Source organism: Scomber japonicus, chromosome 9, assembly GCF_027409825.1.
Source record: "Scomber japonicus isolate fScoJap1 chromosome 9, fScoJap1.pri, whole genome shotgun sequence".
NCBI lineage: Eukaryota > Metazoa > Chordata > Actinopteri > Scombriformes > Scombridae > Scomber > Scomber japonicus.
Window position 1 is genome coordinate 4,370,307 of NC_070586.1, and position 12,452 is coordinate 4,382,758.

The window sequence follows — 12,452 nt, forward strand, 5'->3', positions numbered from 1 at the left end:
CCTTACAGTCATATTTTAGAGACATGATTGGACTAAAAACGCAGTATAATCTGGTTTAAACGGAGGAAGTGTCAATGTGCCCTCCGTAGTTCCCTTCCTAGGGCGCTTCTACACATTTCCTTCAACTTCCCACTTCTCAGATGTCAGACGGTCCGGGGTCTCATGTTGCCTTCCTCCTCCTCCTCCTCCTCCTCCTTCTCTGAAACGGGATGTGATGTAAATACACAGCTACCTTTCTCTTTTTTTCTCTCCTCTCTCTCTCTCTCTCCTTCTCTCGCTCTCTCTCTCTCTCTCTCCCCCTCCGTTCCTCTCTCTCTGGAGTGTGCAGATCTTCTTTTTTTCCTTCTTCTCCTCCTCCTTCTTCTTCTTCCAAGACATTTGTTGAAACGCAAAAAAAAGTAGTTTAAAAAGAAAAGAAAAAGAAGAAGGGGGGGAACAAAGTTGTCAGGCAGGGACAGGAGGAGAGCTTCAGAGAGTTAAGAGTCACTGTTAAGTTTTCTTCAGCATGATCCAGTGAGTCTCTCTCCTCTACGACAACACGAGCAGTCGGACCCGCACTCAGAGAAAACACGGAGAAACCCGGAGAGAGGATCGCTGCTGGACAGGTAACTAACACCTCATTAAACAGCTCATGTGTCTGGATGAGAACAGCGTGAAGGAGGACGAGAGGAGTCAGGCTCAAGTGTTCACAGACAAGGCTTGGAAACTTTTTGAGTGCATGACAAAAACAGAGCTGAGATCAGTGTCGGTGCTGCTGCAGATTCATGAGGCCTAAAATATGACATCTGAGATTTTTGAGAGCTTTGTTATCTGGAAAAAGGAAGGAGAGTTTCAAAACTTTAAAACTTCAGTGTCAGCTCACACAGATGGTTTTAAAATGACCAAAAAAAAAAAAAAAAAAAAGTGATTGACGTCATTTCAAAGCAGCGGACAGGAGCTGCTGCTTGTTATTTTTAATGATGTTATAGAAATGTGATGTAAATGTGGCAGCGTTAAAGAAGCCTGCAGGTCACATTAGGAACATTAACAAGGAGAAACTTTAAGAAACAGATGATGGAGTTGTTGCTGTGATCAAATTGTCGATTAATCAATAGATAGAAGATTCATTGTCAACTAGTTTAGCGATCAAATAGTCGTTTTAGTCATTTATCAATCAAAAAAGGATGAAATGTGGATGTTTGGAGCTTATATGTGAAGATTTGAAGCTTTTCTGTGTCATGAAGTGAAAATATGAACATCTATTAGTCCCGATTGATCAAAACAAGACATTTGAAGGCATCACTAGCTCTATTTTTTGACATTTAATAGTCAATTTGAGCGATTACTAGTTCAATAAAATAGATGAAACTGTTTAATAAGTAGAAATTAAAGAGGACTAAAGACACCAGGAATCAGAGCATTGTAACATTTCTCCTTTTAAAAAAATCTCAAAATAATTAACCAATTAATTTTCTGCCAGTTTCTGTCAATCAACGTATCCTAACCCTAACCCTTAATCAACTAGTGGTTTCAGCTTTAGTAACATTCATACTCAGTCAAGACTCAACTATACATAACACGAAGAAAACAACAAATAAGATCAGTTTCTGCACTTTTGCTTGAAAAGGGATTAAAATGATGAATTGATTATTAAAATAGTTGCAGCTTTAATTTTCTTTCAATCAACTAATCATTGCAGCTCTAATGCTCATGGTGGGATTTAGCTTGCTGGTAGTTTGGCTGATAGGCTGCTGTGTTATCGTAAGCTGTGTGTGTGTGTGTGTGTGTGTGTGTGTGTGCATGTGTGTTTTTGACCTCTTGACCTCCTGTACTGTGCGTTAGGTATCATGTTTGGGTTATTTTGATGCTCAGTCAGCTCAGTTTACCACCACGAACTGATGACTGAAGCAGAGTTTCAAACCTTTAAACACCAACTCCTCCTCCTCAGACTCCTCTTCACTCTCTGTGTCTCTCTGCCAACTGAAGTCACATTTAATCAGTTAGAAATCATGTTTTTTTTGTTTTTATTATAACATGAAGAAACATGAAGCTCATTTTTTGTCTGAGCTGGCTGTAGGAGTGTCCGTGTCTGTGTTTGATTGACTTTAGCTGTTCATAGCGTGTTGCTAACAGGAACTTTGTAAAGCAACAACCAAACCAGCACGTAACTGGTCCATGTATGTTTACCTGCTGTTTATTTGGCTATCTAGCTGCTAACTAACATTAGCGGTGCATTTTTCCCTGATGAATGTTTGTTTGGTGGTTCGTTAAACAAGCTAAGCTGCAGAAGAAGACGTGTGTTCATGTTTTAAAGTTAGATAAGAAGGTGACGTTAGCAGGAAAGCTAATGTGGTTGTTGTTGTTCAGAGTCTGTGGTTCTTGTGTTGAGTATCAGGATGCAGTCAGGCTCAGTGTGACCGTCAGCTCTGCTAATGAATGAATGCCACATTATCGCTTAAAGCACAGATTTAATTTGTTGTATCAAAAGACTCCAGCTATACAAGTAGATGTTTGGATGTTCATAATGAAATGAATGCAAGGCAGTGACTAGGGCTGGGTATCGCTACTCAACACCTTTTAAGGTATTGACCAAAGTAAATCGATATCAAGTAGTATCGAAACCTCTTTTTTGTATGGACTTGCTCACAGCCAATCAACACATGCATTCTTGGATTTAATGCATCATGTGATTGGTCCACTGCCACAGCAGCTACGACCCGTCTGTGGTGGTGAAGTCGTGGTGAATTTGAGTTTAGCGTGTTTAGCAGTTAAGCAGCCAAGATGCCTCCTAAACCCTCTAAAGTGAGTCTACACTACACACTGTTACACACGATAACAGACAGAGACTAAATGTGTTAATGGGAATCTGATGAAGGACTCAGTTAGTATGAGGATCACTTTAAGGGGACTTGGATTGGTGCTAGTATCATAATTTTTAAAAGATACCCAGCCCTAGCTAGGAGACACCATCATGAAACCAAGGCATTATAATATTACGAGAGTGTGTTTGTAGTTTCTGGTAAATGTGACTCCGGCTTTTTTGCTCCTAAACAAAGAACAAGTGAGTTCTTAGAGTGAATCATGGAGTCATCGATGAGTGATGCTATCAGTCCCCTGCAGGTATAACTTTACAGCTTCACGGTTGTGATGCGAGGCAGTAAAAATCCGATTTATTGTCTTAAGAACAGACTGTGAGATGCAGAGAGACTCAATGTGATTTCACAACAGCAGCAGCAGCAGCAGCAGCTCGGTGTTTGGCTCGGACTGTGAGAGCTGACAGCGCCGATCGCTTACAAAACAAACCCAAAACTACACAATGGAAGACATGTTGTTTCACACTGCTGCCAGTCAGCAAGACGGGATTCATTCAGGTGGATTAAAACTCCTCTGTCTGTTCAAGAGGAGGATTTTATTTGTGTTGTGTTGTGGCTGAGACTGAAAGAACATCCAGTTTGAAGTCCAGGTCCAGAGCCGTCCTGCTGCTGCTGTCAGGTTTAGATTTCTTCACATGATGTTTGAAAAACAAGAAGAAAGTCGGTCTCACCTCTTCGTTTCAGTCTGTTTGTCTTTGACCATCAAACCTTCTTCTGAGGTGAACCACAGCAGGTTCGTCCTCAAGTTTGCTCCCTCAGGGTCAAAACGTCTCTGATGTGAGTTGATTCTCAAAACTTCCAAAATAATTTGTAATTTAAAACACAGATCTCCACTTAAGAGTTCCCAAACATGAGCAGCTTCAGTATCTAAAACTCATGTTTATTCCTCTCATACGGTCGCTGTTTGTGGACAGAAAGCAAGAAAAATCCCCTCAAAATGAATCAGATTATAATCGCTTTCAGGGCTGTACTTCACCTTCCTTCACTGTTTTACATTATCATCGACAATCTAGTGTTGTAATCGAATGCTGACGTCATTAAAAGAGCAGCAGTAAAAGATCAAACTGTGTGGTAAACATGATAGAAGTATGACATTTCTTTATGTTTCCTGTGTTGATGTGAGGAAGGTTTCAGTCTCCTCATGGCTCCACACTGATCGGATGTTTTCAGCTCTTCAGTGACATTTAAATCACATCAGATTCATCAAGATAAGACAAGATGAGATGTTTCTTTATTGGTCCCACAGTGGGGAAAGTTACAACAGCAGCAGCAGAGCGGATAGCAAGAAACACAAAGAGCATGAACAGAAAGAATAAAGGACAATAAATACAAAGTACACAAGCAATAAAAAGACAATGGTAGTAAAAATAGTAACATTATGTAAGATTGGCGCAGATATTGTTATTGCACAGATTTTTAAAGTGGAAAAATAAACATATGATGCAACAGGTTTAATGCCAAGTAGGTTTTCACACTTTCACAGTTAGTAGTAAAGTATTAATTTATAAAAACAGGCATTTAAAATAGAAAAAAACTAGTAAAATAACAGCAACAGTAAGTCAAACATGAGAAAGTGACTATAGCTGGTGATCGAATAATAATAATAATTAAAGCTGCAAGCAGCGGTGAACGGGCCCTCGCCCCCCCATGCATGTCGGTTTACAGCAATCGGGCCCTAATAATACAAAATGTGCATAATAATAGAGACACATGCTTCATTTACATCATGATTTATTCACTTAGTCTGTTTGTAATCCAGTTTGTCTCATTTTTCCGTCGGAGCCACGTGAATATAACACACTGTGATATTATGACATTTTTATTTTTTTGCATTTTTTAAATTGAATGAGACATAAAAACAGGATGTGGGAGGAAACAGTCATAAAGAAGATCACAGTCATATCTTATCTGTGAGAAAGACTAAAACAACCACAAGTTAACATGTTTTATTGTGACCGATGTCTTTTTCTTGTTTTCTAAGTAAGATAATAAGAATTGAATCAACTCAAGCTGGACTCAACAAAGATAAACCTCCTCCCAGCTGAATCCCTCAGTGGTTTGTTTCCAAAGACATTTAACCTCAGCTCATTATGTAACCATGTAAAGTCTTTGACCCTCTTATCGGACTCTGATGTGACTCATGATGCTCTCACGGTGGCTTTTTTTTTCACTTCAGCCGCACCGTTAAAACACGAGCGCTTACAAGGAATTGGTCAAAATGGCTTCAGGAGAAGAAGTGTGTGTGGCTCCAGTGGAAGCAGCAGATTACAGACGGAGTGTAAATGAGTCGAGTTTCCATCTGCGAGCGGCTCGTTAAATCATTAAGAAACCACACGGAGGATCTGAACATCATGGCTGCTGCTGCTGCTGCTGAGGCGAGATGATGCAGACGGAAATCATTGAGCTTTAACAGGCAGGACGTTCAATGAGGCTGTTTAACATCACATAGAAGCAAATCATCTCCAGGATAGACTCACTGATTGCTTATACGTCTTACATACATGTTTTCCAGTTGTGATGTCATGTAGAAACGTCAGAGCTTCAACCTGCTCTGGACTCTTTGTTTGTAACACTTGAATAAACAACTGTTTGTTCCGTAGCTGTGGTCACTAAGGTGGTCGCTAAGGTGGTTGCTAAGGTGTTTCCATGTGTTGTTCACGTTGTCGGATGTGATTCAGCTCCAACATGGAGTGATGGATTCAAAAAAGTTGACATTTGGAGGTGGCTTAAAGAGGCAGGAGCTAAAATGGCCTGTTTGAGACATAAAGGACCAGTACAAGATAAATAAGGGTTGGTAAGATGATCATTTCAAAAAGCAGCATCAGGTTTGTTAAAATGTACATTTAGTATTTTTGTTGATTTTATATCATTTGAAATGACATTTGCACCATTTTTTACCGAAAGTAAGACTGAATGCTCCTGAAAATGTCAAATGGTGTAACCACAAAAGAATGATAGATATTAAATAATGTAATATTTAGAACAATTGTATTCCATTAGCTTTATTTAATATAAAAGTTATAATGTAAGATCATGCCAAACTAGTTGATATGGTGTTAGGTAGGAAGGAAGGAAGGAAGGAAGGAAGGAAGGAAGGAAGGAAGGATGTAAGATCATGCCAAACTAGTTGATATGGTGTTAGGTAGGAAGGAAGGAAGGAAGGAAGGAAGGATGTAAGATCATGCCAAACTAGTTGATATGGTGTTTTATTGACTATTTACTGTTTTTAAGCAAGTTGAATTATTTGGTACAAAGTTTTTATGGTTACACCACTTAGACATTTTTACCATAATCCTCTAATATATTCTCTCTAAATGGATTAAAAGCAGAAATGTGATGCTGGGTCCACAAAAAAGAATGATGAATATTAAATATTTTATTTATTTAAGTGGACTTATACTAATAATGACTCCAGTTATAATGTAAGATCATGCCAAACTAGTTGATATGGTGTTTTATTGAGAATTTACTTTTGAATTATTTGGTACAAAGTTTTTATGGTTACACCACTTAGACATTTTTGCCATAATGTTTGGAGACAAACAAACGTAATTGACCCGCCAGTAGAAGATAAATAAGAGGTTTTAAACTGGAAATCATGCAAAGACACGTCAGTAGAGACAGAATATAAACATAAAGCTGGAAATAAGCAGAATATTTGTCCTTCGGTGTCACCAGCTGACATTTTTCTGTGAGCTCGTTTGAAAACGTCTGAGCTGCCAGATCTTTCTCCGTCAGGCAGCTGAAACTTTGTTTGGGTATTTTTATCAGATTTTATCAGTTCAGCATCTGATTCCAGGTCAGTTTATGAATACCAGCTCTTATCAGATCCCGACTCTTTCTGTGGTCTAATTTATTACTTTGGGGGGAAAAAACAAAACATGTTAAAAAAAAAAAAAAGTTTTATTTTCACCAACAGTCACTGCTCATAAACAACAAGATCTTTTGTGATATACATTTTTAGTAAAGAAAAATATAAATGTTTAAATTAGCTGATTTTTGACATTATGATTTTATGGTCAATTACCTTTATTATGTGTCCATGTGGTTTAGTTTAAATTTAAAGGGTTAAAATGTGAAAATAAATGTATGAATAACTTCACACATCCTTTTTTTGTGGATCCAGCATCAAATTTCTGCTTTTAATCCATTTAGAGAGAATATATTAGAGGATTATGGTAAAAATGTCTAAGTGGTGTAACCATAAAAACTTTGTACCAAATAATTCAACGTTGCTTAAAAATAGTAAATAGTCAATAAAACACCATATCAACTAGTTTGGCATGATCTTACATCCTTCCTTCCTTCCTTCCTTCCTTCCTTCCTTCCTTCCTACCTAACATCATATCAACTAGTTTGGCATGATCTTACATTATAACTTTTATATTAAAGAAAGCTAATGGAATACTATTGTTCTAAATATTACATTTCATCTGGAGAATCATGGAGATCATTCTTTTGTGGTTACACCATTTGACATTTTCAGGAGCATTCAGTCTTACTTTTGGTAAAAAAAATGGTGCAAATGTCATTTAAATGATATAAAACCAACAAAAATACTAAATGTACATTTTAACAAACCTGATGCTGCTTTTAAAACAATTTTTAAAGATATTTTTGAATTTCTCACTGTGCCAACATTTATCTGTCTCTGACCCTTAGACATTGTTGGGTTGGTTCATTTGGAGTCTGATTCCTGCTCAGCAAAATACTCAGATTTAAGAAGCTCCAACAAACCTTTTACCTCTCGAACCCCCCGTCCCTTCTCCTGTCAGACAAACACTGTATAATCCATGAGCTGGGCTGGTTTCTGCTGCGTCTGTGTGGAGTTTGTACATTCTCTGTTTCTGTGGGTTTCCTGCAGGTGCTGCGTTTCCTCCCACAGTCCAGACATGCAGATTCAACCTTCGACCGGTCCAGAGGTGTGAATGTGGTTGAGTCTGTTTGGATTAGACTTCTTCTTCTAGACATGAACTCTGGCTGTTCAGGATGTGACACTTAATGACGTCGTCTGTGTTGTGAATAGTTGGAAAATGCAAACTGATGCTAGCTAACGTGTGCATATTAATCTGCTCTTTAATGGATGCTATCTTTTAGCTTTTAGGTCACATGATCTCATCTGTTATGTTAAACTGTGTGTGTGTGTGTGTGTGTGTGTGTGTGTGTGTGTGTGTGTGTGTGTGTGTATTCCTGTCTTCAGCAGAGTCTCGAGCATCATGTTTAACATCATTACTGGAAAAAATTGAAGGGCGTCATCAAACCTGTCGTTGGTCTGAATCACTTTTTAAAGTTTAATTTCTTTTCACGCAGAAAAAAATCAGAGCGAATCAAATCCATCGCTATAAAAGTCCTCGCCTCTCATTGGTCAGATACGTCTGGGGGGCGGGATGGTAAAGACAGGAAGAAACTCCTTTTTTAAAAGAAAACATATTTATTAGTGGCTCCAGGTTGGATCAGTTTCCCTCCAGAAATAAACAGAGAGGAGTCCAAATCATTTTCATTCAAGGGCCACATACAGAACAATCTGATCTGATGTGGGCCGGATCATTGAAGAGATGGAGGGAAGGAAGGAAGGAAGGAAAGAAGGAAGGAAGGAAGGAAGGAATGAAGGAAGGAAGGAAGGACAGACAGAACAAAGGGAAGAAGGAAGGAAAAGACGGAGGAGGGAAGGAAGGGAATACAGGAAGGTAGAAAAGAGGGAAGGAAGGGAAGAATGAAGGAAGGAAGGACAGATGGAAGGAAGAGAAGAGAAGACAAGACAAGAAGGAAGGAAGAAAGGTAGGAAGGATAGATGGAAGGAAGGAAGGAAGGGAAGACAGACGGAAGGAAGAGAAGACAAGAAGGAAGGAAGGACAGATGGAAGAAAGAGAAGATAAGACAAGAAGGAAGGAAGGGAGGGAGGGAGGGAAGACAGATGGAAGGAAGGAAAAGAAGACAGGGAGGAAGAAAGGTAGGAAGGATAGATGGAAGGAAGGAAGGGAAGACAGATGGATGGAAGGAAGGAAGGAAGGAAAAGTGGGCCGGATTGGACCTCTCGGTGGGCCAGTTCTGGCCCACGGGCCTCATGTTTGACACCACTGGTTTAAAAGTAGGAAAAACCAAGCAGACTGAACTACGCAGAGTTAAAAACGCCTTAAATCAACTTTTAATTAGATTTCCTTTGATTTGTGATCCACAGATATATAAAGATATAAATAAACTGTAAGCTTTGATTCTACTCCATGTTATCTGGTCATACAGTCATGACGTTGGGTTTAAAACAGTTGCTCAGTTCAGGTGTGTTTGATTGCGTTCAGAGCTGAGCTGCATGTTAAATCAAGCGCTCCTCACATTCCTCAGATGCCAGCAGCTCCTCACACCTCGTTAACTGTCACCTGCTCCCATCTTTCATTTGCATTTTTAGCCACTTTGCTGATGTGCACGTGTTTTTAATTTTTTACGCAGCGTACGAGTGTGTGTGTGTGTGTTTGAGAGATCTGCTGAAACACACACACACACACACACACACACACACACACACACACACTCATATAAATGAATGAATGACCTGCAGTACATTCAGTGCATTAGCAGAAGTGTTCAGATTAAATTTAGTAGTGAACATTAAATTGGAAACACTCTAGTACTTTTTGTGGTTTTCTTTATATTTCAAAACTTGAGGTGAAATTATGTAGAAAAGTCAAAAGTCAGAGCTTCAACCTGCTCTCACTGCTTCATTTATGACTTTTTTTTTTAAGGCACATGCCCATAAACGTCCATCCGGTCCGTAGCCTGAAGTGTTTCCACTCTCATACTTCAGGTCGGATTTCAGCTCCAACATGTTGGGATGGATTTGAGAAGTTGACATTTAGATTTAAAGAAGGAGAGAAAAAAGAAGTGAAAGGTTTGTTTTCAGTAGAAAGAAACATGTAAAGTTATTCCTGTAGAGCTCCAGAATATAAATATAGACCTGGAAATATGCAGAATGGCCCATAAAAAGGCAGCAACAGATAATTATATTCATTTCAAGAAAAAAAGAGAAAAATGACAGTTAAAATGTCTTGATAATTTATTTAAATGAGGCAGGAAGTTCAGATTGAAGACGTTTAAAGACTGTGTAAAATTAATTCAGACATTTTCTTCTAAACACATTAAATAGGTCATAAATGTATTTCTAAAAAAAGTGTAAAAAGCATTTCAACCATTTAGATTTGAATTGTGGAGCTAGGCTTCACAAACTGTGTTTCAACATTTCTGTGTTCAGGATTTAGTGATTAGCATAAACCCGCCCCTGCTGCTGTAGAGGTATAAATACATTCAGCACACACTACTACTACTACAGTCTACAGTTAGCCAGTTAGCTGAGTTAGCCGCCGAGTTAGCAGCCGAGCTAGCAGCCGAGTTAGCAGCCGAGTTAGCCGCCGTGCTAACCGCCGAGTTAGCTGCCGAGCTAGCAGCTGAGTTAACAGCAGATGGCTCTCAGACGCAGCGTCCATGTTTCTGGTAGAGAAGTTGACTTTTAGATTTAAAGAAGGAGAAAAAGAAGTGAAAGAAACATGTAAAGTTATTCCTGTAGAGCTCCAGAATATAAATATAGACCTGAAAATATGCAGAGTGGCCCATAAAAAGGCAGCAACTAGTTATCATTTCTTCATAATGTATTTAAATGAGTCAGGAAGTTCAGATTGAAGACGTTAAAAGCTGCATGTTCAGTTTCATGGAGCTCTGCTGGTTGTTGTTGCTTCGCTGGTGATTTATTTACCTTGACAACACGTCTGAATGTTGCTTCTTATAATCCGCTGCTGTAAACAAACGTAACTGGTTTTGATAAGAAATCTATTAATGTGCACAAATCTCATAAATACAATATGGAAATCCATTTTTATTCTTCCAGTTTCCAGATGATAATCAGCTGGGAGTCTTTACTGTCTGATTGTGTGTCATGACAGACATCTGGACTTCATCATCTGTGTGTGTGTGTGTGTGTGTGTGTGTGTGTGTGTGTGTGTGTGTGTGTGTGTGTGTGTGTGTGTTACATTGTTTTGTTGTGTTGCATAATCAGACAGACAGTGCTGCAGCTTCAGCATTCAGACCAGACTGAGAACAGCAGTAAATCTGTTTCATGTACAGGTGAAACTATACAGACAGAACCGCTGTGAATCTCAAATATTTCAGATTGGATGCTTTACAAACTCTTAAATTCTAGTGTTAGAGTGACTTTCGTTAGCTTTTATAATATATTATATAATCTGTATGTTTTAATAGTTTTTTTTTTTAACTCTGCCTGCTTCACACTGACCCCCCCTCTCTGTTTAAGCTACTTGGTTCCTTCCAGTCTAAAAAGTTCGTAGTGTTTGTAGCATCATCATCGCTCTGCTTATATTTACTGTGTGGCCTCTGCAGTCTGTAATTTAACTGTACATGAGAGACAAATGAGGGTTGGCATGATGAGCAATTCAAAAGAATATGTTATATAATATCTTTAAAAATAGTTTTAAAACAGCATCAGGTTTGTTAAAATGTACATTTAGTATTTTTGTTGGTTTTATATCATTTAAATGACATTTGCACCATTTTTTTTACCAAAAGTAAGACTGAATGCTCCTGAAAATGTCAAATGGTGTAACCAAAATAATGTAATATTTAGAACAATAGTATTCCATTAGCTTTATTTAATATAAAAGTTATAATGTAAGATCATGCCACACTAGTTGATATGGTGTTAGGTAGGAAGGAAGGAAGGAAGGAAGGAAGGAAGGAAGGAAGGAAGGAAGGATGGATGTAAGATCATGCCAAACTAGTTGATATGGTGTTAGGTAGGAAGGAAGGAAGGAAGGAAGGAAGGAAGGAAGGAAGGAAGGAAGGAAGGAAGGATGGATGTAAGATCATGCCAAACTAGTTGATATGGTGTTAGGAAGGAAGGAAGGAAGGAAGGAAGGATGTAAGATCATGCCAAACTAGTTGATATGGTGTTAGGAAGGAAGGAAGGAAGGAAGGAAGGAAGGATGTAAGATCATGCCAAACTAGTTGATATGGTGTTAGGAAGGAAGGAAGGAAGGAAGGAAGGAAGGAAGGAAGGATGTAAGATCATGCCAAACTAGTTGATATGGTGTTAGGAAGGAAGGAAGTAAGGAAGGAAGGAAGGAAGGAAGGATGTAAGATCATGCCAAACTAGTTGATATGGTGTTAGGAAGGAAGGAAGGAAGGAAGGAAGGATGTAAGATCATGCTAAACTAGTTGATATGGTGTTAGGAAGGAAGGAAGGAAGGAAGGAAGGAAGGAAGGATGTAAGATCATGCCAAACTAGTTGATATGGTGTTAGGTAGGAAGGAAGGAAGGAAGGAAGGAAGGAAGGAAGGAAGGAAGGTGTTTTATTGACTATTTACTGTTTTTAATCAAGTTGAATTATTTGGTACAAAGTTTTTATGGTTACACCACTTAGACATTTTTACCATAACCCTCTAATATATTCTCTCTAAATGGATTAAAAGCAGAAATTTGATGCTGGGTCCACAAAAAAAGAATGTGTGAAGTTATTCATACGTTTATTTTCTACATTTTAACCCTTTAAATTTAAACTAAACCACATGGAGACACTAACAAACCTCACTGACCCAGATA

The 12,452-nt window shown here is 38.5% G+C and overlaps 1 protein-coding gene across 1 annotated transcript in view; it reads left to right on the plus strand.

Moving 5' to 3' along the window:
• Positions 1-304: 304 nt before the first annotated feature.
• Positions 305-12,452, plus strand: part of ddr2l (discoidin domain receptor family, member 2, like) — a 35,160-nt gene continuing 23,012 nt past the window's right edge. Inside the window, exon 1 of the mRNA XM_053325167.1 lies at positions 305-605. The gene's annotated coding sequence lies outside the window, so the exon portion shown is untranslated. The remainder of the gene's footprint in view (positions 606-12,452) is intronic.